General features: G+C 36.2%; 1 protein-coding gene across 17 annotated transcripts in view; it reads left to right on the top strand.

Annotated features, from left to right (window-relative positions):
* Zhx3 (zinc fingers and homeoboxes 3) overlaps nucleotides 1-26,641 on the top strand; it is a 158,418-nt gene that overhangs the window by 40,345 nt on the left and 91,432 nt on the right. For 8 of the 17 annotated variants that reach the window (XM_087188999.1, XM_004874036.4, XM_087189001.1 and 5 more), the window contains exon 2: nucleotides 13,684-13,801. The exons of 1 other annotated variant lie outside the window; for it this stretch is intronic. The gene's annotated coding sequence lies outside the window, so the exon portion shown is untranslated. Of the gene's footprint in view, nucleotides 1-6,168; nucleotides 9,784-9,831; nucleotides 10,579-13,683; nucleotides 13,802-26,641 lie in introns of those variants that run through there. 8 more of the 17 variants (XM_021251573.2, XM_087188993.1, XM_087188994.1 and 5 more) reach the window with 3 other exon arrangements.

The following is a 26,641-nucleotide window of genomic DNA, read 5'->3' as shown; positions in this document are numbered from 1 at the left end:
GTAAACTGAAGCTTTGAAAAGTTGGCGTCAGACATGGGAACTGAACCAGTCACTGCTCCTCAGACTCACATCTGCTAGTCTCAAGTGACTTTTTTGCTTTTGGGGAATATATAATTTTCTTGAAATTGCTAGTCTTAGAAAGCTCCATAGTTATTTTTTCTAGGTTACTATGTAGTCTTCAGTTCTAATTTTGATGTGAGAGCAAAGATCAGATTGTGTCCAGCCCAAGGTATATTTATAACTTGAAGTGACTGTTCTCTCATAGACTTCTACTGAAATTTTTTTTAAAGAAAAGACTTTTAAAGTCCCCCCACCACACCGAATTATAGTTTAAGCTCTGACTACCCAAGCTTCTTTGAGCAAGATCTTTGGCAAAGTAGCTAATGTTTCATAATAAATTCTATGAGTGTTCCTGTTACCATTCTGTGAAGTCTGTTAAACAGTTTACTTTTTTTTTGGTACTGGGGATCCATCTCAGGTCCTTGCACTTGTGAGGCAGGTGGCAGAATCACTGAGCTAAATCCCTGGCCCTAAAGAGTTTACTCTTATCGGTGAACAAATATGGTTCATATCTATCAACCCCTCTGCTAGTAACTGATGATGATGAAACAGTTACAAATCAAAGAAATAAAAATTCTTGAGTTATAACCTTTCTTATTAACAAAAGGGAACAGTAAGACCCTGAATAATTAACACCCATTCCTGAGGTATAAATAATGGATTGTCCATGGCAAAAGTAAACTTTGTATTTGTGAATTACTCCATGGTGTTAGAAAATAAACATAGAAGTGGACAAAAATAAAGGAGGTTTAAAGATTACTTTAAACATTAACATTATGTCATAGAATGAAAAGATATCACATGTTCTTGGATTAAAAGACATAATATTATGAAGATGACAGTACTTCTTGGAGCAATCTAAAGATGCAGTGTAGTCTCTATCAAAATTCCAGTGGTCTTCTGTGCAGAAATGGAAATGCTGATTCTAAAATCCATATGCAATTGCAAATGACCCTAGACAAAACAATCTTAAAAATGAAAAATGAAGTTGGAAGACTCATGAATCTCACTTTCAAATTTTACTGCAAAGCTATCATCAAAACAATGTAGTACTGGGCTGGGAATTTAACTCAGTGGTTCCACCACCTGCCTTGCAAGTTCAAGGACCAGAGTTCGATCCCCGGTACCCAAAACAAAACAAAACAAAAAAACAATGTAGTACTGGCATAAGAATAGACAGATATATTGGTGGAATAAAATTGAGAGCCCAGAAACAGACCTATATATCTATGGTCAATTGATTTTTGAGAAAAATATGAAGACCACTCAATAGAGAAAGGATAATCTCTTCAACAAATGGTACAGGGATAACTGGATATCTATTGAAATTGGACCCCAACCTCACACCATTAACTAACATTAACTCAAAATGTGTCAAAGACCAAATCCTAAGAGCAAAATCTATAAAACTCTTAGAAGAAAGCATAAGGATAAATCTTCATTGCCTTGAATTTGGTAATGTGCTCTTAGAAATGACATCAAAACACAAGCAAAAAAAAAAAAAAGAAAAAGAAAAATATAGAGTAATGGCCTACATAAAAATTTAGGATAGTGGAGCCACACCCCATGGTGGACAATGACAGAGCCACATGTTGCCCCTGGCCAGCTCCACACCCATGGATTCCATGCCCTAGCTGTGGGTATCCACCAGCTCTGAGGCAGCCACATTTTGCTTGTCCTTGGCTGGGGCAGCAGAGTCTCAACTGTCTGATCTGAGTGTGGACAAGGCCAATGCCCAGGGAGAGAAGATAAGCCCTGGAGAGTTGGCAGAACTAGGGAAAAATTATGGACCTGGCCAGTAGCACGAGCCCCATGAAAAGCCCACAGGTGTTGTAAACTACAAAACCAGCTTGGGATCTTATCTTGAAAATGGCAGGCTACAGTGGGAGAAACTCAGTGTAGCACTTGCTATATTGCCAGTGTTTAACCAGGCACAATTTTGGGAAGGGGTTGTTTTAAGACTGAGCCACAGAACAACTCCTCTTCAGGGTTCCTAGTGTTACTCTCCCACAGTGATTGAGTGAGAGACAATTACAGGACACAGTTGCAGAGATGGTATGGGGTAGACATAGACCCCCCGAGAAGTTGAAGCTCAAGCAGGGAAGGACCTGTCCCTGCCCTCCATAGTAAGAAACCAGGCCTGGTCAGTGTGGTTTTCAGAGGCAGCTGAATCTGAAAGTGTTGGCATTAAGTCTAGCAATCTTTAATCCCCACCCTCTGTCCTACATCAAGCAGAGACCAACAGTCTAATTGCTTTTCCCATCTACCAGCATGAGCAAGGACATGCCTCCGCTTGGATGGTCTTGGGTGAATGAACAGAGGGGCTTCTGGAGCAGGAGGAGCATCTCACAAACCCGCAGACTATAAAACTAGGAAGAGAAAATTGTGGCTTGCTGGACTCCAAGATTGCAGATACTGGGGGAAAAAAAGTCATTTATTGAAAAATACAGAGGAATTTTTTATTTGACTCATTTTTTTTTTCTTTTTTCTTCATTTTGGGATGGGGTTGGATTTTTTTCTTTTTCTTTTCTCCTTTTCTTTTTTCTATTTTTTGGTACTGGGGATTGAACTCAGGTCCTTGCGCTTGTGCAGCAGGCAGTGAAACCACTGAGCTAAATCCCCAGCCCTTTTCTATTTTTTTTTTTGAGACAAGATCTTACTATGTAGTCCAAGCTGCCCTTAAACTCAGTATGTAGCTCAGGCTGGCCTCGAACTCGTGGTGATCCTCCTGCCTCCTGAGTTCTGGGATTATAGGCATGTGCCACCATGCTTAGCTCTTTTTCTTTTTTCCTTTATTTTCTATCTTTTCTTTTTCTTGTTTGTTCTCTTCTGTTACTTTTATTAATTTCCCTTTACTCAATAGGATTCCTTTTTTAGTTATTTTTATTAGAACATATTTGGATTACACAATGATTACATTCCATGTGAGGAGTTGGTACATGTACATAAAACATCTTAATTCTTTTTTTTCTTTTAATACCAGGGATTGAACTCAGGTCCTTGCACTTGCACAGCAGGTGGTGAAACCACAGAGCTAAATCCCCGGCCTTAATTCTTTTTTTATTCCCTTTCTCTCTCCTCATTCTCCCCTTTCTCCATTTCCCCTTCCCATTTGAACAAAATCTATCTTCCTTTTTCCTTTCTTTTATTTTGCTCTTTATATTTTGAGTTTTTCATATAAGAGTTTACCATGCAATATTTAAGCTTTGTGTCTGATTTATTTCACTTAACATTATGGTCTCAAGTACACCCATTTTCCTGCAAATGACTCAAGTTTCTTCATCTCCATCTCCTTCTCCTCCTTCTCCTTCTCCTTCTCTTTCTCCTTTTCCTTCTCCTTCTTCTTTTGGTACAAGGGATCAAACTCAGGACCTTGTGCTTGTGGTGCAGGTGCAGTGGCACTGAGCTACATCCCCGGCCTAAGTTTATTCTTCTTTATGGCAGAGTAGTACTCCATTATGTATAAATTCCACATTTTCTTTATTCATTTATCTGTTGATGGATATATAGTTCACTTTCAAGATTTAGTTATTATGAATTGTGTTATGATAGACAGGAATATACATGTATCACTGTAATATGTCTTTTTTTTTTTTTTTTTTGTATTGGGGATCGAATTCAGGTCATTGCGCTTGTGCAGCAGGTGGCGAAACCACTGAGCTAAATCCCCGGCCCCTGTAATATGTCTTTTAACTCTTTGGGGAAAAATCCATAGAAGGGGAACAACTGGATGAAATGGAATTTCCAGTTTTAGTTTTTTTGTTTTTTGTTTTTGGTACCAGGGATCAAACTTGGGTCCTTGTGCTTGTGGGGCAGATGGAGGCATCAATGAGCTAAATCCCCAGCCCTCCAGTTTTAGTTTTTGAGAACTTTCCATACTGATATCCATAGTGGTTGCACCAGTTTACATTCCCACCAACAATATAGAAGGGTTCCTTTTTTCCCTTAAAGCCTCACCAATATTTATTTGCTGTCTTGATCATAGCCGTATGTATTTATTGGCCATTTGAGAAATGTCTGTTCATTTCAGTTGCCCATTTTTTCTTTGAGACTTTTATATTGGGGGGAGGGTCTAACTTTTTGACTTTATGTATCCTAGATTTTAATCTGAGTAATGGCTTGGAAAACTTTTTCCCATTCTGTAGGTTCTCTCTTCATTCTGTTGGTAGTTTCCTTTGCTGTACAGAAACTTTTTAATTTGATATGATCCCATTTGTTAATTCTTGGTACTATTTCTTGTGCCATTGGGGTTCTGTTCAGAAAGTCTTTGCCTGCGTCTATGCCTTCAAGAGTTTTACCTATTTTATCTTCCATCAGATTAAGTTTTTCTATTTTAACATTTAGCTCTTTGATCTATTTTGATTTTAGTTAGCATATGGTGAGAGATATGGGTCTAGATTCAATTTTCTACAATTAGCCAATTTTCCCAGGACCATTTATTAAAGAAGCTATCCTTCCTCCACTATATGTTTTTGGCCCCCTTGTCAAAGGTCAAATAGTGGAAGATGCTTGGGGTTGTTTCTGCATTTTTAAAAGCTGTTCCATTGATTCACATATCTGTTTTTGTGCCAGTACCATGCTGGTTTTAATCATTGTAGCTTTGTAATATAACCTCAAATCTGGGATTCTAGTTTGCCCTTGTTCTCCAGGATTGCTTTTGCTATTCTGGGTCTCTTCTGATTCCATATGAATTTTAGATTGTTTTTTCTAATTCTGTGAGGAATTCTGTTGGTGTTTTGATTGGGACTGCATTAAATCTATTAGTTTTTTGTTTGTTTGTTCGTTTTTTGAGACAGGATCTCACTGTGTAGTTAAGGATGGCCTTGAACTCATGGCAGTCCTCATGCCTCAGCCTTCCAAGTGCTGGGGTTATAGGCATGTACCACTACACCTGGCCCTCTCTTTTAATTTTGGAAGTATGAGGATTTAAACTATATTGATTCTACTTATCCAAGAATAGAGGCTATCTTTCCATTTTCTGATGTCCTCATGGATCTCCTTTTCCAGAGTAGTATAGTTTTCATTGTGGAGGTCTTTCATTTCTTGGTTAGGTTAATTCCTAAGTATTTAATTTTACTTGGTGGTCTTGTTTTTCTAGTTTCTCGGGGTTCATTATTGGTATACAGGAACACTATTGATTTTTGTGTGTTGGTTTTATATCCTGCTACAGGATATAATTTGGTTATTAGTTTTAAGAGTCTTTTGGTGAGTCTTCTATGTAGAAGATCATGTCCTCTGCAAATAATGATAATTTTACTTCTTGCTTTCCTCTACATATCAATTTTGGTTCTTTCTCTTGCCTGATTGCTCTCACTAATATTTCAAGTGCTATGTTGAACAAGTTTGGTGATAGTGGACATTCTTGTCTTTTTCCTGATTTTAGAGAGAAAGCTTTCCATTTTGCCTTGTTTAATAACGATATTGGCAGGTTTATCACAAACTGCTTTTATCATATTGAGATAAGTTCCTTTGATATCTATTTTCTTTCTTTTTTTTTTTTTTTTGGTACCAGGAATAGAACTTGGGTCCTTGTGCTTGAGGGGCAGGCGGTGGAACCACTGAGCTGAATCCCAGGTTTAACATCTATTTTCTTTAGGGTTTTTACCATGAATAGATGTTGGATTTGTCAAAAGGTTTTTTTGTTGAATTGATCATGTGATTTTTGTCCTTGGTTCTGTTTATGTGATGTTGATTTGCATATATTGAGCCATCCTTGCATCCCTGGGGTGAACACTACTTGGTCATGATGTATGATCTTTTTAATGATTTATTGCATTCTGTTTGCCAGTGTCTTGTTGAGGATTTTTGCATGTATGTTCATTAAAGAGATTGATGTGTAGTTCTCTTTTTTTGGTTGGATTCTTTTCTGGTTTGGGGATCAGGGTAATGCTAGCTTTCCAGGAATGACTTTGGGGAGTATTCCTTTCTTCTAATTTCATTAGATAGTTTGAAGAGTATTAGCATTAGATCTTCCTGAAGATCATGTAGAATGTAGTAGTGAATCCATCAGGATCTGTGCTTTTCTTAGTTGGTAGGGTTTTTATTACTGCTTCAATTTTGTTACCTGTTACTGGATTAGTCAAGGTTTTAACATCTTTTTGGTTATTTTTGGTAATTCATATGTATGAGGAATGTATTCATTTCTTCTGAATTCTCCAACTTATTGGTGTACAGGTTTACAGAATTTGGCATAAAGAATTTATCATATAGGTTTGTTAACAAATCTTCTGGACTTTGCCAATGTCTGTTGTGATTTCTCCTTTGAAATTTCTCTCTCTCTCTTTTTTTGGTACCGGGGATCAAACTCAGGACCTTGCACTTGTGAGGCAGGTGGTGACACCACTGAGCTAAATCCCTGGCCCTCTCCTTTTAAATTTCTAATTGCATTGATTTGGATTCTTTCTTTGTTATTTTGGTGGGACTGATGAAGGGTTCATCTATTTATTCTTTTGAAGAACCAGCTCTTCAATTGGTTGATTCTTTGTATTTTTTTTTTGGTCCTGAGGATTGAACTCGGGTCCTTCCACTAGTGGGACAGGTGGCGGAACCACTGAGCTAAATCCCCGGCCCTCTTCGTATTTTTTTAAGTCTCCATTTCATTTATTTCTGCTCTGATATTTATAATCTCATTTCTTGTACTAGCTTTGGATTTGAATTTTTCCTGTTTTTCTAAGACCTTGAGTTGTATCATTAGGTTTTTTATTTGGGCTTGCTCTGTTTTTCTGATGTGGGCATTCACAGTTATAAACTTCCCTGTTAAAACTGTTATCTTTTTTCTTTTTTCTTTTTTTTTAAACAGGGCCTCGCTATGTAATTCAGGCTGGTCTTTAACTCACTGTAGAGCCCAGGCTGGCCTCAAATTTGTGGCAACCCTCCTGCTTCAGCCTCCTGAGTGCTGGGATTATAGGTGTGTACTACCACACCTGACAAGGACTGTTTTCATTGTGTGACATAAATGCTAGTATGTTGTATTGGCATTATCATTTAATTCTGCGAACTGTCTTATTTCTTCCTTGATTTCTTCTGTGACCCGTTTATCATTCAAGACTATATTGTTTAATTTCCATGCATTTGCATAATTTCTATGGGATTTTTTATCATTGAGTTCTAGTTTCACTGGGCTATGATCTGATAGTATGCATGGTATAATTTTGATTCTTTTGAATTTAAGCATGCTTTATTGGCTAGTATATAATCTATTTTGGAGAATGTTCAATGTTCTGCTGAGAAGAACATGTAATCTGTTGTTGTTGGATGGAACAATCTGGAGATATCTGTTACATTCATTTGTTTGAAGGCTCTGTTCAGCTTTGCTATTTCTTTGTCAAGTTTTTGTCTAGTTTTCTATTTGTGACAGTGGAGTACTGAGGTTCTGTACTATAGTTGTATAGTTATCTGATCTTTTATGTCCAGTAGTACTTGTTTTATGAAGTTGGGTGTGCCATTGTTTGATGCATATACGTTCATACTTTTTAGTCTTCCTGTTGAATTGTTCCCTTAATATGTAAGGACCTTCTTTGGCTCTTCTGATCAGTTTTGGCTTGAAAGTCCACTTTTCTGAATATACAGCAGCTACTCTTGTTTTGGGGATTCTCTGCATGCAACATTGTTCTCTATCCTTTGATTTTTAGTCTATGAATTTCTTTTTTGAGTTAAATGTGTTTCTTGTATACAGTATACAATTGGATTTTGTTTCTTGATCTATTCTGACAGTCTGGTTTTTTCTTTTTTATTAGAAAATTCAAGACCATTCATGTTGAGAGTTACTACTGAAAGTACAGACTTCTTCCTGTCACTGCATTATTTTCCTGTTGCTGATTTTCTGTTCTTCTTAACGACTCACCTTAACTGCTGTATTCATTCAGTTGGACTTTTTGGCATTTTTAGCTTCATTTTCTGTTTCTAGGATATCCTTGAGAATTTTTTGGAGGGCTAGTCTAGTGGTCATAAATTTCTTTAGATGTCCTTTATCATGGAATATCTTATTTCCCCATCAATTTTGAAAGATAGGTTTGCAGGATACATCAGTCTGGGTTGGAAGTTGTTTTCTTTTAGGCCTTGAAACACTTTACTCCAAGGTCTTCTGGCCTTTAAGGTTTGTGTTAAGAAGTCTACTTTAATTCTCATGGGGTTAGCTTTTTAAGTGATTCATTGCTTTTCTCAAACAGCTTTTACAATTCCATTCTTGTGTCACTTTTCTGGCATTTTGAGTATGATGTGCTGTGGAGAGGTTTTCTGTTCATGGCTATTGGAGTTCTGTATACCTCACTTAGCTGTATGTTAAATTCTTTTCCTATGTTTAGAAAGTTTTTTGTGTTATTTCAGTAAATACATTTTTATGCCATTTGTGCTATCTTCTGATTTTTCACTAATTTCAACTAGTCTTAATCTTTGCAGCAGTTGGGTCCATTTTTCACGTTTTCTTATTGTTTTTATGGTATCTCTCACCAACACCCTCCCTGTCTTCTAGTTCTGAAACATTGTCTTCCCATTGGTCAAATCTGCTGCCCATATTTTCAACAGAATTTTTCATCTCCTGAACTTTTGTTTGGTGCCTTTTTATGGACTCTGATTCTTTTCTGTGCTGGAGATTCATGTTTTATATTGTTTTGTTTAGTTCACTTAGCTTTTTATTAGTGTCTTCCACAGACTCACTATTTTATGATTATATATTAGGACAATTATCTATTTAGTTATATCTTTTTATATTCATCAGGAAATTTATTGATCTATTTTTTAAAAAATCTGTCCTTGTTATCCTTTTGACTAATTCAGCTGTGGGGCTTTTGATTTCTTTCCCCTCCATGTCCTGTGCCTCAGTTTTGGGTGAGTTGGGATTTTTTGGATGTATTTTGTTGCCTTGTCTTCTCATGTTTTTATTTTTGTTTCTTTGTTTTTTGTGCTGGGGCTTGCAGGTTGATTATAGGGGAAGGCTTTGTTGTTAGTATGGAGACTTTTTGGTTAATGTCTGCTTTTCAGGATGCCCTCTGGATATGGCTAACTAAAGGCCTTTGCCTCTGTTCCAGGATCCAACCACCTCCATTTATTTGGGTGGGAGGCTCTGATATATTTGGCCCAGTATCTAGTTTTCTGGGAATGAGCCATAGTATTCTTAATGACACAAAGGCACAATAATATTCTTAGTAGTATTGTTAATGACACAAAGTTATTAGCATACTGAGAAGACGAATTAACAGCAACAATCACATCACCTTGGCTATAATAATAAAATCAGCAACAATAATAGCATAAAAGACAAACTGGATATTGACACACCATAAGAACCAATATTGTACCACCCTTAACCATAGAAAAAAGATGAATAATTATATAGGTTTACACACTGAGACAACTGAAGATGAGGAGAAGGAGAGAAAAATGAGATAGGGCATCCTATTGAGGAGTAAAAGGAAAGTAACATAACAGTAAAATTTAAAAATGAAGAAAAAGATGAAAAAGCAGAAAAATAAAGGAAAAAAGAAAAATAAGGAAAAAAGTTAAAAGGACAAAAGAAAAAATAGAGAAGAAACCCCAAACTCCCAAAAAAAGCTGTTGAAAGAAAAACCAAGAAGAAAAGAGAAAAGAAAAAATGAAAATTGAGCCAATTTACAAAATTCCTCTGTGTTTTTCAGGAGTGGCTTCTTTCCAGGATCTGCATTCATGGAATCCAGCAAGTCATGATTTTCTCCATTGACTTTTTGAGGGTCTAGTGCTGCAGGCCAGGTCTGTTATTTCTCCCTGGAGCTGTCCACTTTTCCATGTTTAGCTTTTCTTCCATGCTTACCTTTTCTCTCAGGGCGTTGGCCTCATCTATGGTCAGGTTGGTCTGTTGGTTGGTGCCTCTGCTGCCCAGTATTGAAAGGAAGCAGAGCACATAATGGGCTTGGAGTTTATGGATGACCTCAGCCAGGGGGGAGAATCCATGGGTGCAGAGTCGGCCAGGGGCCAGCACAGGTTCTCCATCTGTGTGGGTTGCCCTTATCAAGATTTTCTCTGTTGCACTTTCCCCTCCTCCTCCTCATCATCCATTAATTAACTTTTCAAATTTCATATTTTTCATTCTTTGGTACCCTTCCCCTCTATCTTTACTAGTATAATCATTAAGCCTTATGGACCTTTAGTTAACTCTATGCTATTACTGTTATTAAGTAGCTGCTTAATGAGTACCAGATTTCATTTTGGATTGATGAAAATATTTTGGGGCTAGCTAGAGGTAATTGGTTATGTAACATTGTGATGTTCTAAATGCCATTTAAAAACATTGTTCATATGATGCTATGTGGATTTTACCTCAATTTAAAAATTACATCATATAGTTGCTGTGATCTCACAAATAACTATGCCTTTGCTGTCATAGTTACCTTGTGACTGTTGGAACCCATGTGTTTTGTAGCATTAGTACACTGGGAAGTTCTTTTTAGCTGTGGGCAGGAAATCTCGAAGATGATCCCAAGTGGGTTTTTCCCCACATTAGCAACTGAGGAATGTAGTTCTGCTTTTTCATTTTTATTTGTTGAGGTGGGAAAATCTACTTGAATGGGCCCTGTGTTATTTTAAAATGTAAACAGATATGATACTGGTTAGCTTCTTCATTTAGTTTGAAAAAGCTTGTTTAAAATAACTTCATATTATTTGGAAATAGAACAGTTTTTGGTTTTATGAAAATTTATAATAATTTTAAAAGAATCTTAGTAAAAACTACTTATGGAATTGCAGCCATTTTTCTGGTGGTTTTCAGTGTTGCATCAGTAGAAATTTTTGTGATACTTTAAAAAAACCATTGCAAAATTTTTTTTATTGTTAGTAGAATTGGTGTCAGGATTAATAAAATGCTATTTTCAGATCAATCAAGCAAAGTCTATGCAAATATTAAAAACATTAATTTCTTTTTTAAATGTATACCTGATTTGTCTTTGAAGGAAAATCTTTAGGTTTTATTCTGAGATTGAGAAGCGTTTCTTACTCAAAAATCTAGAAGTCCTTTGTTGTTGATATGAACCAACCTTCCTCTCCCCTTCCTTCCTCCCTTCTTCCCTCCCTCCCTTTCTTCCTTCCAATGGATGAGGCTGATGTTTTGGCTGTGCTTCTTTGGCATTTCTCTTTTCAAATGTATTTATGCTATTCATTTTGGGTACTCCCACCTGATTCTTCTTAAGACCCAAATTACATGGGCTGGGATGTAGCTCAGTGGTGCCACGCCTGCCTGGCAAGTGCAAGGTCCTGAGTTTGATCCCCAGTACTGGAAAAAAAAGGCCAAATTATGCTATCCAGGCTAAGTCTCTAGATGTGAAGCAGACAAAGCTAGGTAGTCTGGTGGATTGAACCCAGAGCTTTTGACATCATTAGCATCGTGTTCCAATCAACTGAATTAAGGAGTAAAAGAAATACCGTATCTTGTTTGAGCAAGGCCTTTGTGATTTTAAAGTTATAAGAGAATCTGATATGTATAGCAAAATATTTGAACTGTAATAAGCTAAAATAGTGGGTGAAGACTTACTCAGCTTAAAATAATTATCACTTCTGATTTCCACAACATTAGAAAGATTTCTTTTTTCTGAGGTTCATAGGAAAATTTTTTCAGTACTGGGGTTTGAACTTAAGGCCTTATATAGGCAGGAAGAGCTTTACCACTGAGCTTCATCCCTAGCCCTTTAAAAATTTTGTTTTGAGACATAGTCTTGCTAAGTTGCCCAACTGACCTTGAACTTATGATCCTCCTGCCTCGCCTCCTGATAAGCTGGTATTAAAGGCATGAACTACTGTGCCCAGCCATGATAATTTTTTAAATAAGAAAAGGTGAGCTTTTAAGTTGTGTAGAATTAGAACTTAGATTATTCAATAAGTTATGAATTGGAAAAAATTTCAACAGAAGTTAACTAGACCTTCAGCTACTTTAACTAAAAATACCAAGACAGCAGTAAAAGAAAGTAAAAAAGATGGATGAAACTTTACCTTACTGTAAAATTATATTTTCTCGGGGACTCTTGCCTTTGAAAAGAAATATAGCATGTAGTGCATTTCCTTGAGTAATTTATTTAACTTTTGTGTGCCTCAGTTTCCTCATCTGGGTGATTAGAATAATAGAATATACCTACTACTATCATTATAAGGATTAATTATAAAATATTAGAATGAAGATTGTCAAACTGTAAAAAATAGATAAGTATATGTTAAAGATGTGAGAATGCTAGTGAAAACTAGTAGGTACATTGGCAAAGATGCTTTTTAAAATATATTTTTATTAGTGCCTATCGGTTTTACAAAATATTGGAATTCAATATGGTGTTCTCATATATGCATGTAATATATTTTGATCTTATCCATTCCCATTACCCTCTCTTACACTCCTCTCCCCCTTATTCTTTTCCTCTTGTCTAATAACAGTCTTCTTTCTACTTTAATGCCACTCTTTTTTTTTTTTTTTTTGGTACTGGGGATCAAACTTGGATCCTTGCACTTGTGAGGCAGGTGGCAGAACCACTGAGCTAAATCCCCAGCCCAACTTTCATGCCACTCTTTAAAAATATTCCAAATATTAGGGAAAAGATTTGTCTTTATGGATCTGGCTTATTTCACTTAATGCAGTAATTTCCAATTCCCTTGTTTAACATGGTGAATTCCAGTTTCTACCCATTTTCCCTCAGATGACATAAGTTTTGTTCTTTATGGCTAAATAATACTCCATTGTATTTATATATATATATACTACCACATTTTCTTTATCCATTCTTTTGTTGATGGGGACCTACACTGGTACTCTATCTCAGGTGTTTTTGAATTGTCCTGTAATAAACATGGATATGCAGGTATCCCTGTGACAGTAGTGGTGAACCTAAGGCATGCATGCTACAGTGGGCTGTTTGTTATCATTAAAAGCCCTAAAAGGTTTACCATCACTACCCTATAATATCCTGACTTTCATTTGTGTATATACCAAAGAGTGGTGTAGCTGGGTCAAATGGTATTTCTATTTTTAGTTTTTCGAGGAACCTCCATACTGATTTCTGTAGGGGGTATACTGATTTACATTTCTGCCAGCAGTGTAGAAGGCTCCCTTTTGTAAAGATGTTTTTTTTTCTGAGGGGCAAGTTGTTTATATTCACAGATAGATGTTCATAGTTCTGATCCTTTGTAATGTACCAAGGTCTGTAATATACCAAGGGCACACATTACTTAATCTTGTCATTTCTGCCAGGCCACCTCATGTCTAGCTAGGAGGGAGGGAGAGAGATTCATTGGTAGAAAAAGTATTAAAATTACAGATTTTAATGAATTATCTTGTTCTGTTTTCAGAGAGAATTTACCTTGCTTTCATTAATATATTCTCTCTCTCTTTTTTTTTTTTTTTTGGTGGTACTGGGAATCAAACTCAGGACCTTGTGCTTGCCAGGCAGGCATGGTGTCACTGAGCTATATCCCTGGCCCTCCATTAATATATTCTAGTTTCTTCTTTTTAAAATAGTTATAAATTACTGGTTTGTATCTTTTTGTCCTTACCACCTGCCTTTGTTTTGAATAGTTATAAATGTGAATTAGGAAAGGAGGGTAATCAGATTGGACAATTCAGCTTCCTAGAATATGCTTTCTCTTTTCATGAAGTGATGATATGTGATTCTTTTATAGGACTGAAACTGCAGCTGTAGAACCAATGAGTGAACTTTTAAAGATGTGTATTAGGCTGCATTACATTATGGGGGAAATTGGAGAAAACAATGAAGTAAAGGAAAAGTATATTTCCCAGGTAAGTAACATGATTCTGAATTTTAACTAATGTATTGTACATTATTTACCATAACTTTGTAATGCCTAAGTTGCGATAGCCATAGTTAGTCTGTACATTGCTTTTAAATATTTTTTTTACTTTCTCTTGTCAGTTTTCATTGCTGAGCTCTTTGATAAAATTATTTATTTTTGGATTAACCTAAAAATCTGTGCTGAAGATATAGTTAGATGATTCCTTAGATCATTTGATAGGAATCTGCTATACCTTAGGTTGACCATTGGGTATTGTCAAAGCAGAGTTGTGTGTTGTGTCTCTGATGTGTAGGTTTAAGTCAAGTACCAGCTTTTAGTCTGAGTGCAAAACATATGGTTTGAAAATTAGTATGAATACCAATTATCCAAGCCATCTTCTCTAGTTGCAATATGTGTGGCATTTCTGAAATAGAAAACATTTTAAATGTTAATTTAATATAGAAGATAAACCAGATTAGCAGTCAGTGTAAATAGACTTCACTTGATGAAATAGATATGCCCCAGTAATACTTTGTATGTAGGTATGTATGTGTGGTACTGGAATTGAACCCAAGGCTTTTGTACTGAGCTACATCCCCAGTCATTTTTATTTTTTATTTTCAGGGTCTCACTAAGTTGCCCAGACTGGGATCAAACTTTTCAATCCTCCTGTCTCAGACTTTCGGAGTGCTGGAATTATACACATGTACCACCACACCTAGCCATTAATGCTTAATAAATAAAGAAATTATTTTACATTATTTTACCTTATAAAGTGAAGAAACTTCCCTGGTATTCTGAACAAAAGTTTTTGGAAAGAAAGGGCAGGAGATGAAGGCAGAGTCATCGATGGTATAGGAGACTGGAAGCTAGGTGTCACAGCATTTTTAGACAGCTCCATGGCAACATTACTCCTCCACAAACTCCCATGAATTTTCCCACAGTTGTAATCTCTGGAACCTGTTGCCCAGCAGTGTTGATAGTAAGGGTCTTTCCTATACCTCAGTCATGGATTGTAGCAGGGCTGCTCTTGGATATATGATAACTTCTGGCTTGATGATTCTTTGACTATTAAAATTAAATAAAACTACTTAGTGGCCTTATGTATCAACCCTCTGAACTAAAAATATTATAAGATACACATTTTCTATTGCTCACCCTTACATTGACTGGCCTGACTGTGTATCAGTCAGTCCAGGAATGCTTCTGCTTTTGGACCATTGTACTTATTCCCTGTGCCTGGAATCCTCTTCTGTCAGAAATCTCCTTGGCTCCTGTCTTCCTCCTTCATGTTTGTGGTCCAAAAATTACCTTACCAGTGATGGCTTTCATGACACCTTCAATTGAAAATTATGCATTACCACACTCTGGAATCACTGTATCTTGCTTTACTTTCTCCATATCAGTCATCAGCATCTGGCTACTCTTTGTATAGTTGTTTGATTAGCTACCTGCCTGCCCTGCCTTCACACTCACATACCTTTTCTTCCTGAGCTCTCTGAGGACAAGAACTTTATCCACAGTGTCTAAAACAGCGCTAGAGAATAGATGCCCAGCGAGTATTTGTTGAATGAATGAATGAAGCATGCTTGTATTAGGAGACTCATGTAAATTTAGAGATGATGTGATTGGATTGAAAATAGCAGGAAAAACATTGTGGGAGAAGCATCTTAAATTACATATTAAAGTTTAATAAGCATGAGGGCTTTAAAAACATAGTCAAAAATAGATCTTCGGGGCTGAGAATGTGGCTCAGCAGTGCAGCACCTGCCTGGCAAGTGCAAGGCCCTGAGTTCGATTCTCCATTAAAAAAAAAAGATCCTTTCCAGGCATAGTGGTGCAGGCCTGTGATCCCAGCTACTTAGGAGGCAGGGAATTGCAAGGCTCTCCTAGGCAACTTAAATGATACCCTGTCTTAAATAGAATTAAAGGAAGAAGGGTATAGATATAGCTCAGCACTTCCTAGGTTCAATCCTCAAAAAAAAGTGCTTTGATTTAGAATGTGATTTAGAACTGTGGTTTATAATTGGCAGATCAGATATTTATACTCAAAAACCAGACATGAAGTATTGAACAGAAATGTCTGGAAAAGCTTTTGATGGTAAAAGATTTGTGAAGCAAGAAAAGAGTTAGAATGATTCAAATAGGGAATGACTTGAAAGAGGAATTCAGTGGTCAAGACAGAGATTACCAGGAGCCCTAGCAACACAACAGCCCATGCCTGTTGTGTTAGGGGTCTGTTAGGATGAGGACATTGTGTATGATGACTACCGGTTGCAGTGGGGGTTCACTCTTATCTATGTAGGACAATATTTTGACTATATATCATGTTATTTCTATTTCATATTTAAGATCTTTCAAAATTAACCTCTCACTTTTAAAGGTATATATCATGGGCCAAGGATGTAGTTCAGTAGTGCCTAGCATGTGGGAGGCTCTGGGTTTGATTGCCAATACTGGAAAAAAAGAAAGGCACATGCTGTTTGACTCAGAAATTGTATTTGTAGGAATTTATCTCACATATAGCTTCATACAGGTATGCAGTTAATCCTGTAGCACCTCAGCCTCTATTAAATCCTCATCATTTGGATAGGGACTCAGTGGCACTTAGACAGGGACTAATGTTCTCTCACTGCCATCAATCTGTTGTGGCCATGGGTCATGTGCCTCTCCAATGGCTTGATTGTTAACTGCCTGCTTAGGCTAAACTGCAATAGACTGGATATATTTGCCAGTAGCTAACTATATCTCCAGTTATGTTTCCTCTTCTGAATTCTTATTCCCTTACAGCAGCCTTTGTTTTCCCATTTGCAGATATTATTCTGCTTACACTTTTTGTATTGCATCTTTGGCTATTTAAATAATTAAATATATAATAGTGGGTAGCTGTACTTGGCTACACATTGAAATCACCTCAGAAACTTTATAAAATATTAATGCCTGATTCCACCCCTAGAGATTCTGAGGCAGATTTTTGGGGGATGAGTTATGGGTATCAATGTTTTTAAAAGCTTTCCCAGGTGACTTTCACGTGTGTTCATATTTGGGCACCAGGGATACTATTTATTTTTCTATATTGGTGGTGACTCTAATCACCTTAAATTCATTATAACCATTTAAATTACTTCTTTGGGCTTTGTAAGTCTATAGTGGTATTGTATATAAAAAGATTTCATCTCTGCCTTTACTCTATATGTATCACTCATTTATTTTTCCATTTTAACTATAATTGACAAAATTATATATTATATATAAGATGTGCAATATCATGTTTTGAGATACATATGCATTATGGAATGATTACTACAACCAGGCTAATTAACATATCCATCTCTTCACACACTTACAGCAATTCTTAATTTCCTCCACTCAGAAATTTTTTTATAGCACAAGTCAAAAAACACTCTTAAACAAAAAGAAAAATGTGCTCAGCATCTCAGTCCCAGAGATAGATTAAGACAATTGAATGAACACCATTCTAGAAAATCTCTTGATATTTGTATATATTAGTGGATTTTTTAAAATAAAAAATTAGGTAATGCTGTATCTACTGTTTTGTAACATACTGTTTCACTTAATAGAGTATACTAGATACCTTTTCACCTCAATAAATTCATGTCAACATCATGCTCTCATAACGATATAATTAATCACTTTTTTCCATTCTGGCATTACCCTTTCTTGCACTCCCTTCTCCCCACCCTCTTGTTTACCTTGTCTAATAATAGTCTCCCTTCCACTTTCATGCTTTTTTTTTTTTTTAGATTCCACATACAGTATTAGGGAAAGCATTTGATACTTGTCTTTCTGAGGTGGCTTACTTCACTTATCATGATGATCTCCAGGTCTCCAGTTCCTTGGTTAGGTTGATTCCTTTTTTTTTTTTTCCTGTACTGGGGATCAAACTTAGGACCTTGCACTTGCCAGGCAGGTGCAGCACCACTGAGCTATATCCCCAGCCCTTAGGTTAATTCCTAACCAAGTATTTTTTAGTTTATTTTTTAAAGCTATTGGAAATGAGATTATTTTCCAGATTTCATTCTCAGGTACTCTATTATTGGTGTTATAGAAAAGCTACTGATTTTTAAATGTTGGTTTTGTATCCTAACTCATTTTTCTATTACATCGTATTGGAAGGATGATCTGATACTGTATTGATTAATAGTAATGACAGAATGCTTCTTTATTTTGTGCCTATTTTTAATGACACTGTAGCTTGTTTTTTCCCTTGAAGTATAATATTGATGTTTGGTTTGTTTGGGTTTTTTTTGACGTTTGGTTTTAAGTAGGCACTCTAATCAGGTTAAGAATGTATACCTTTATTATTAGTTTTAGAATTTTAAAATTAAAAACATGTTGGATTTTAAAATATATTTTTAGTACATGTTGACATGCACTAAATTTATTTCTTGAATCTGTTTATTATTTTCTTTCAGGTTTCTGTGCATGAATTATGAGTGAGCTTGTGTCTACAGCTTTTTTTTCTTTATGCAGTTTTCAAATCATGGTAGTAGAATAAAATAGAATAACCTATATCTTAACCTATTTTAGGCATAATTTCTTTAACATGTGAGTTATTTAGTTATGGAGAGGTCAAAAGGATTCATTAATAAAGCACGAGAGACTATCTGCTTTGGTGGAGTATACTTAATTGATTTTTTAAAAAGTTTTAGTCTAGTTAGGTATTTTATTTTTGTCAATATTAGAATTCTTTTTCCTTGGATTTTTGAGACAGGGTCTTGCTATGTAGCTCAGGCTGACCTCAGTCTCATGGCAATCCTCCTGCCTCAGCCTCCGGACTGCTGGGATTACAGGCATGTGCCACCACACCCAGCAGAATTTTTTATTTTTAAAAGAAAATACACCTATTCAGTTTGACCTAAATTTACTAATATATACATAGAATTCTTTTACAATTGTTGCTTTTTATGTCCATTTTTCTAATTTTATGTGTTTTCTTCTTTTGTAGTTACGTTTAACATGTAATTACATTTAATCACTTTTAGTCTATTCACAGAAAGTTTTTGTTGAAATATAATAGTTTTAAAATTATAAAAGGATGTAGTAAAAAGATGGTTTCTCTTTACTCCTATTCCTAGGCAAACATCCCCCTCCCATAGTCACAGTTCCTGATAGTTTCTTATGAATCCTTCAAAAAAGTATTTTTTTGCTTCAAAATATCTAATTTCTTTTTTAAAAAAAATTCCTTTAGTGGACCAATAGATGAAGGGAGTAAGGGGAGGGGAAGGGAAAGTAAAACAAATTAAGATGTATTATGTACATGTACCAACTACCCACAAAGAATGTAATCATTATGTACTGCAAACATATACTAATACGTTTTTTAAAAAATGAACATTTCCTCCAGATTATTTTGTTCAAGTTTATTAGTTGCATATTTATCTTTTATTCTTGTTTTTGATAATACCTGTTGCAATAGTATTTGTTTCTTAGTTTTCATGTTAGTTGTATCTTTTCCACTATGCCTTAGGTTTTTTGGAATATTCTTTGCTTCCTTTTAGATTTTAAACAAAGTTTTAAGGTGAACAAATCCTTTGAATTCTCCTAATGCTAAATTAACATTTGTTTATATGTTTATTTGCTATCATCAAAGCCAAAGCAGGAACTTTCATTTCCTCCATATTAGGAAATTCAGTTTCTCCCTTTTTTGGTATCCTTTATTCCTATTCTTTATCTGTTTTGCCACCCACTAGTTATGTTTTCCTTTCACATTTTATATTTGTTCTATGTAGTGTACTAATTCTTCTGAGCTTCAGTCTAGTACTCATTGTTAGTATTTTGCTATTTTCAATTCAATCATTTAGTTAATAACCACTGAGACCTTACTTGGAGCTGATAGACACTGACTTAGGAGCAGGAGATACAAAGAGAAAGCAGATCTGTGTCTGCCTTGTCTCCTTTCTGGTTGAGGAGGTGCCATGTCAGGAAAACCTACCAACATGGCAAAAGATGTGATATGTCTGGTGTATTGGAGACACAGAGAAGGGAGGGAATGCTGTTTGGCGAGTGGTGAAGGCATTGTGGGAACGAAGCACAACAGAGCTTTTCAGTGGCTTACTTTATCTTCTCAACACCTTCGTGCATGGAAATTATTATTACTCTACTTTATGGGTCAGGAAACTAAGCTTCAATGACATTGTTTCCAAGCTAGAAAGTGGGATTGCAAATCAGGCTCTAATGTCAAGTTCATGCTAGAACAGAGAAAGGAGAAACAGAAATCTGGTAGGGAAGGTACGTTGGTCAGCACGGTCTACACACTCAGAGATCAGTAAGATAAAGAGAATCTGAGCTACTGGTTTCTCAGTTAGAAAACTAATAGCAACATCAGCATGCTCAGTTCCCACAAAAGACCCAAGTTACCCTGCACTGGAATCAGGAGGTGAGGAAATTCAGTTGTACTGCAGCCTTGGATGCAGTTTGGTGGTAGGAGAGTGAACAGGAAACCTTTTTTAGTAAGATTTATATAACTGTGATAAAATACCTGACATAGACATCTTAAAGGAGGAGAGATTTATTTTGGCTCAGGTTTCAGAGGTTACAGTGTATCATAGGCTGGCTCCAATGTTTCTGGGCCTATAGGAAGGCAGAACATGCTTAGAAGGGCATAGCAGAGCAAAGCTGCTAACCTCATGGTGGCTGGAAGCTGAAAGAATAGGGAAGGGACCAAGAATAAGATATACCCTTCAGAGGCATGATCCCCTTACCCTGACCTACTTTATGCCCTATCTCCTAACAGCCCATTCAGCTATGAACTCATCAATAGACTAATCCATTGATAAGAGTTAGTGCCCTCATGATCCAGTCATCTCTCTAGACCCCACCTCTGAACATTGCTGCATGGGAAATCAAGCCTTCAACACTTGAGCCTTTTGGGGAACATATTAAATCCCAGCCACAACACATATGATCTGGAAGGTAGAAGTGGCCTCATTTTTCCTTGTTTACAGATGACAGCTTGAGGTATTCTGTTTGGCTCATACATTTTTTTCTTTAAGGTCTTTACATCTTAGACTGTCTTGTCTCTAGATTTTTTTTATTAAAAAAGTTAACTGCTGGATTTCTTTTCATGTAATCTATTTGTTTAACTTAATTACTTGGAGCTCCCCCCCCCATTAGTGACCTTCTTTGATTGCTAATTACAGTATTATAAGATCCTGGGAGCTCTTTCTGGCTTCTTTTCTCAGGTTTTTATATTCGGGGGGGGGGGAGAGGGAGAGAGAGAGAGAATATGAATGAATTTATCATTTGAATCTTTTGCTCAATTTAGCATCCTCCAGAAATCTAATTCACAGATTGTGTCATTTCTCCAGATTACAATTTGCTCATTCTCAGACAGTAAGAGGCTGTGGTGGTTTGCATGGGCTCTAAACTGGGTATGATGGTGCACATCTATAATCCCAGCTACTTGGGAGGCTGAGAAAGGAAGACTGAAAATTTGAGGCCAGCCTGGACAATTTAGTGAGATCCTATCTTAGAGGAAGGAGGGAAGGAAGGAAGGGAGGGTTGAAGGGAGGGAAGGAGGACAGGCAGGCTAGGAATGTAGCTCAGTGGCTCCTGGGCACAACACCTGGTACCACAAGAAAGGAAGACAGGAAGTGAGGGAGAGGAGAAGGTGGGAGGGAGGGAGAGAGGGAAGGAAAGAACAGAAAGAAAATAGTGAGCTCCTAAGTGTCTCAATTTCTTATCTGTAAACTAGAAGCAGTAATAGTATCTGTTATGTAACCAGAACCAGAGTTGTGAGGGTTAAATGAGCCACTGCATGTAAAGTACTTAGATGCACAGTGTCTAGTGTGTGTTACGTGTTCCAGCATCATTAGCGCTCTCATTTATTCTCTGTCTCTTAAACATTTTCTCTTTTTCTTTGTCTTTCTCCCTTCTCCCTACCTCATATCTTGCCAAAAATGGTATCATACAAAGTCCTGAAACTGTTACATTTAAAAGTATATCATGGACATCTTTCTGTTGTTTATTGTCCTAGGGATAAATAGTAGGAGAAATGACCTCTTTCTGATTGTCATTTGGACCATACAAATAAATGATAAATTTACAGACTGTTAGAACCTTGCTTATTTACTACAAGTAGATAAATCCTGGAACTCAAATAGTATTTGTTTGAGATTTTAAGGAGTTCAGCAATTAATAATTTTAACCTTCTTCCAAATGTGACATCTAGAGTTGCAGAGGTCCGTTGTGCAACCTGATCTTCCCCATGTCAGTGTTCAGTTGATATTCTTTTAAAAAACTGGCCATAAAATTTTTATTTCTATTTTACACAATAGCTCTTCCAAAAACTTTTACTTTTGCTAGTATAGCTGTCCACTCATCTCATCTGCACTCACTTTTAAATTCTCATGTAATATATATGCCTTTTTCTCTTGTCTTGCTGCATTGGCCAGATCTTCAGAAATATTCAAGGTGATCATGCTAGCCCATTTTCCCTTTATTGACGTTTGGCTTAGAAGAGGTGAATTATATCATGTTGTTGGTCTACATACCTGTTGTTTTCCTTTGTTCTAGTATTTTTATTAGGAATTAATATTATAAAATGATTTTCTCACTAGGTATTTTTATTTAATGTTTTGATTTTGTGTAATTTTTATCTTGAGCTATCATCATTCCATTCTGGACCAAATCCTCATCAGTTTGGTTATTGTTTTATCATTTGAATTTTTTGCCCATCACAAAAACATTTTCAATCTATAATTCACTCAGAGTTATCTGAGCCAGGTGTGGTGGCACACACCTGTAATCTCAGCACTTGGGTGGCTGAGGCAGGAGGATTGCTATGAGCCAATCTGGAATACATAGTGAGACCCTGTCTCACAAAAACAAAACAAAAAAAGCAACAAAAAGTTAACTATAAAGGGTTTTTTTGTGATTTTACTTGGGGTTTAAAGTAAGTTACTTTAAAATTATGTAACATTTATGGACTAAAGAATTAAACTCATCTGATAATCCTGTTCTTCAGAATAATTAATGTTGGATTTATTATGAAACTTTCTAGATATTTTTCCTCTCCTCTCACTCATTCTCTCTTTCTCTTAAACATTTTCTTTCTTTTCATTTCTTTTTCTCCTCTCTCTCTACTCCATATCTTGCCAAAAAAGGAACCATACAAAATCCTGAAACTATTACATTTAACAGTATATCATGAACATCTTTCTATTTCCATGCAAATATATATACTGAATTCCGTATACTTCACATCTGAAGGGTTTTCCCTAGTGTAGAATGATTATTTATTTATCCAGTCCCTTTGGTGGATATTTAACTTATTCCCAATTTCTTACACTACATAAGGCATCTTGGTACATGTTTACATGTACAAGTATCATATATGGTAGATTACTAAAAATGGAATTTGTGAATCAAAGGTGGTAAGAGTTGGGATTTTTTAGACTGTGATCTCTTATAGTTGTATGTAAAATATGATACATGTTATGTATTATATATTGTGGATTTTCCTAGTTTGAGTTTATATCAGAGGTACAAAAAGTCACTAGCCCCTCCAAAGGAAAAAATTACTAGCACACAAAATTAAGTAACTTGCCTGAAGTTACTGTGATGGGGCTGGAATTTTAAGTTCATGGTATCTGACTCCAATGGTACTAAGAAGAAAACAGATTTAGATGTAATGTACATCAAACAATCTATAGTGCTAATCTCTGAGGTGGGATTATAAGAGGTCCACAATGACTTGCTTTTTAAAAAAAAAAAATGGAGATGTGTTATTTTTGTAAGCAGAAGTAAAGTAAAACTCACTGAACAAATAAAGTAATACAATGCTTGTGTAATAGAAATGAAGAAAAATCATATTACCTAATCATTTGGGCTTTTTAAAGAGAAGGGAACAGGTTTGTAAATGAAGAAGCCAGTAGTTCTTTAGGAAATCTTTGACCACTGGGTGTCCACGTCTGTAATCCCAGCACTCTAGAGGCTGAGGCAGGAGGATTGCTCCAAGTTCAGTGCCACTCTGGACTATATAGTGAGTTCAAGGCAGTGAAGGCTAGTTCAAAAAGTAATAATAATAAAAATAAATAAATTTATTTTAAAAAACAAGAAACCTTTGACAGAATTTGCATAATAGTGAATACACTACTTCTTTTTTATTGTTGTTTTTTGTTTTGTTTGTTCTTGTTTTTGTTTTTTGTTTTGTTACCGGAAATTGAACTCAGGACCTTGCTCTTGGGAGGCAGACGGCAGCACCACTGAGCTAAATCCCCAGTCCTGAATACACTACTTCTTTATGTTTATTTACTATAAAAGCAAAGGTTTAACTTTATGGTAGAAAAAAACACCTTAACCAAGTGAGCAAGGCCAACATCACCACAAACAAGACATATCAACATAATGAACTTCAAGATAAACACTGAGAAGTGTATAATCTTATTTCTGTGGTATTTTTCCCAAACTGCATAACTTTAGTACAATCATAAGAAAATATCAAGCCCAAACTAAAGGACAGTCAACAAAATTACTCATTAATACTCTTAAAAAGTATCAAGGACATAAATGACAAGGTAGTACTGAAGAGTTAGAAACCACAGGAGACTAAGGAGAAATGGACAACTAAATATGCTGGGGATCCTAGATAAGATTATAGAACAGAAAAAGGACACTGTAGAAAAAACTGGTAAAATTCAAATACGGTTTTGGTTTAGTTCATAGTATTATACCAATGTTAATATCCTGGTCCTGTTAAATATACTGTGGTTACATAAGATGCTAACATTAGGGGAAACTAGGTCAGGAATATATGGAAACTCTTTGAACTATTTTTGTAACTTTTCCAAAAGTCTAAAATTAGCTAAAAAAAAAAAACCCAAAAAACCTTGAGAAGATTTTCTTACAAAATTTATGTATCTTCTCTCTATCTCCTTTTAGGTTAGAGACACTATTTGGTTCTGGGATTCTGTTTCCCAGATCCTCTGTTAGGAAAGGACAGTCTGGGTGAATGACAAGAGCAGTGAGGCTCCTGGAAAGTTACACCATCTCTAAAAATGAGAGGGAAAAATCTAGTTTGTCTCCTTTGCGTTTAGTTGGTATTAAGCCAGTTTTATGTCATCCAATTAAGAGTTGAATAATCTTTTTGAACTTGCAAGGGTGGGGACTAGACCTCTTCAGTCAGTGAGTATTTTGTGAGGAACCGTGACACACCAGGCACTGTAGGCCCTGTCAATACTGATAACAGTGAACAAAACAGTCATGGTTCCTGCCCTCATGGAACTCACATACCTGAAGATTCCATTTCCTGTTGGCCTGAATCAGCCAGCTCACTTACCTGACTTAAAGGTGCCTCCACTAAAAAGCCTCAGTATACATAAAAATAAAAGTACACCTTTAATTTTTTAAAAAAACAGTATTTTAAATATTGTTAAATAAATATTTTAAATACTGTTTTTCCTTCTAAGATGTTGAAAGATATTTTCCTATATACTTGATACATTTACATGATTTTGAAGTAGCACTTGGTGCCTTTAATCATATTACTACCTCCTATCCCAGACACTCCTCTCAGACTGACTGTGAAGACATTTGGGTTGGGCTTAGTGGGTTTGCTCAGTGCATGCAGCCATCAGAAATGTATTTACAGCCTTCTGGGCCACCGTAACACTGCCCCCCAGCACCTAGGAGCAGAGCTGCCCCCAGTGCTGAGGAGGAGCCTTCCGGGCCACCATACCATGTGGGTGCCAGCAGCAACCCCCCCCCCATTGAAATGAGAAGACACATAAACAAGTCTGGAAACCAGACTTCCAGATCAGCTAAAACAACCCCAAAGGGAAATGAGAGGAAACAATCTGATACTCAACCACCTGGAATCCCTGAACTGGCAACAAAAGAGGATCTGGAAAAAATGAAATCAGAAATAATTTCTCAGATAACAGCAGAGATTGTGCCCATAGTGCAAGACATGATTAATAAATCTAGAGAGGGCACAGATGAAAAGATAGAGGAGCTGAGGAACATGATGGAATCCCAACATAGGAAACAAATGGGATCCATAAATCAGATCCAAACAGATTAACAGGAGATTAAAAACACCATTGAAAGTTTATGCAGCAGAATGAACCAATTTGAGGACAGAATTTCAGATATAGAAGATAGGATTGCAATTAGTGACCAGGAAAAGAAAAATTTCTTTAAAATAGTAAGGGATCATGAGAAATTAATCCAGCAGCTGCTAGATGATGCAAAGAAGAATAACATAAGACTGATTGGAGTCAGTGAAACAAGAGAGAGTGTAGACGACATAAAAAAAAACTGTTCACAGAAGTGATGGCAGAAAACTTCCCAAGCAGGGGAAAAGAACTTGACATACAGATAAGTGAGGACTCCAACTAGCCTTGATAAAAAAACCCATCTACACATAGGCATATAATAGTTAAGATTCCAGAGACCCAACAGAAGAACAAAATTCTACAAGCAGTTAGAGAAAAGAAACAAATCACATACAAAGGAGAGCCTATCAGAATCACAGCAGACTTCTCAACCCTCATGCAAGAAGAGCTTGGAGTGACGTATTTCAAGCCCTAAAGGAAAACAGCCTCCAACCCAGATTGATGTACCCTGCAAAACTATCTTTCAAAATTGATGGAGAAATAAGATACTTTCATGACAGACAGCACCTTAGGAACTTCATGGATACCAAACCAGCACCCCAAATAATTTTACACAATATCCTAGGAAAAGACAATGAGGATCACAACTCCAGGAAACCCAGCAGAATGAATCCATCAGGCACGACAAGAAATTAAAGCAAAGGGGGAGAATCCAACAAAAAGAAAAAGTCATCATGATAAGTCAATATGTATCAGTTATAACCATC

Source organism: Heterocephalus glaber, unplaced genomic scaffold (genome assembly GCF_053883595.1).
Source record: "Heterocephalus glaber isolate CG9 unplaced genomic scaffold, H.glaber_assembly_v1.0 deba00001532, whole genome shotgun sequence".
Taxonomy (NCBI): Eukaryota; Metazoa; Chordata; class Mammalia; order Rodentia; family Bathyergidae; genus Heterocephalus; species Heterocephalus glaber.
This window is presented reverse-complemented; position numbering and strand designations above follow the sequence as displayed.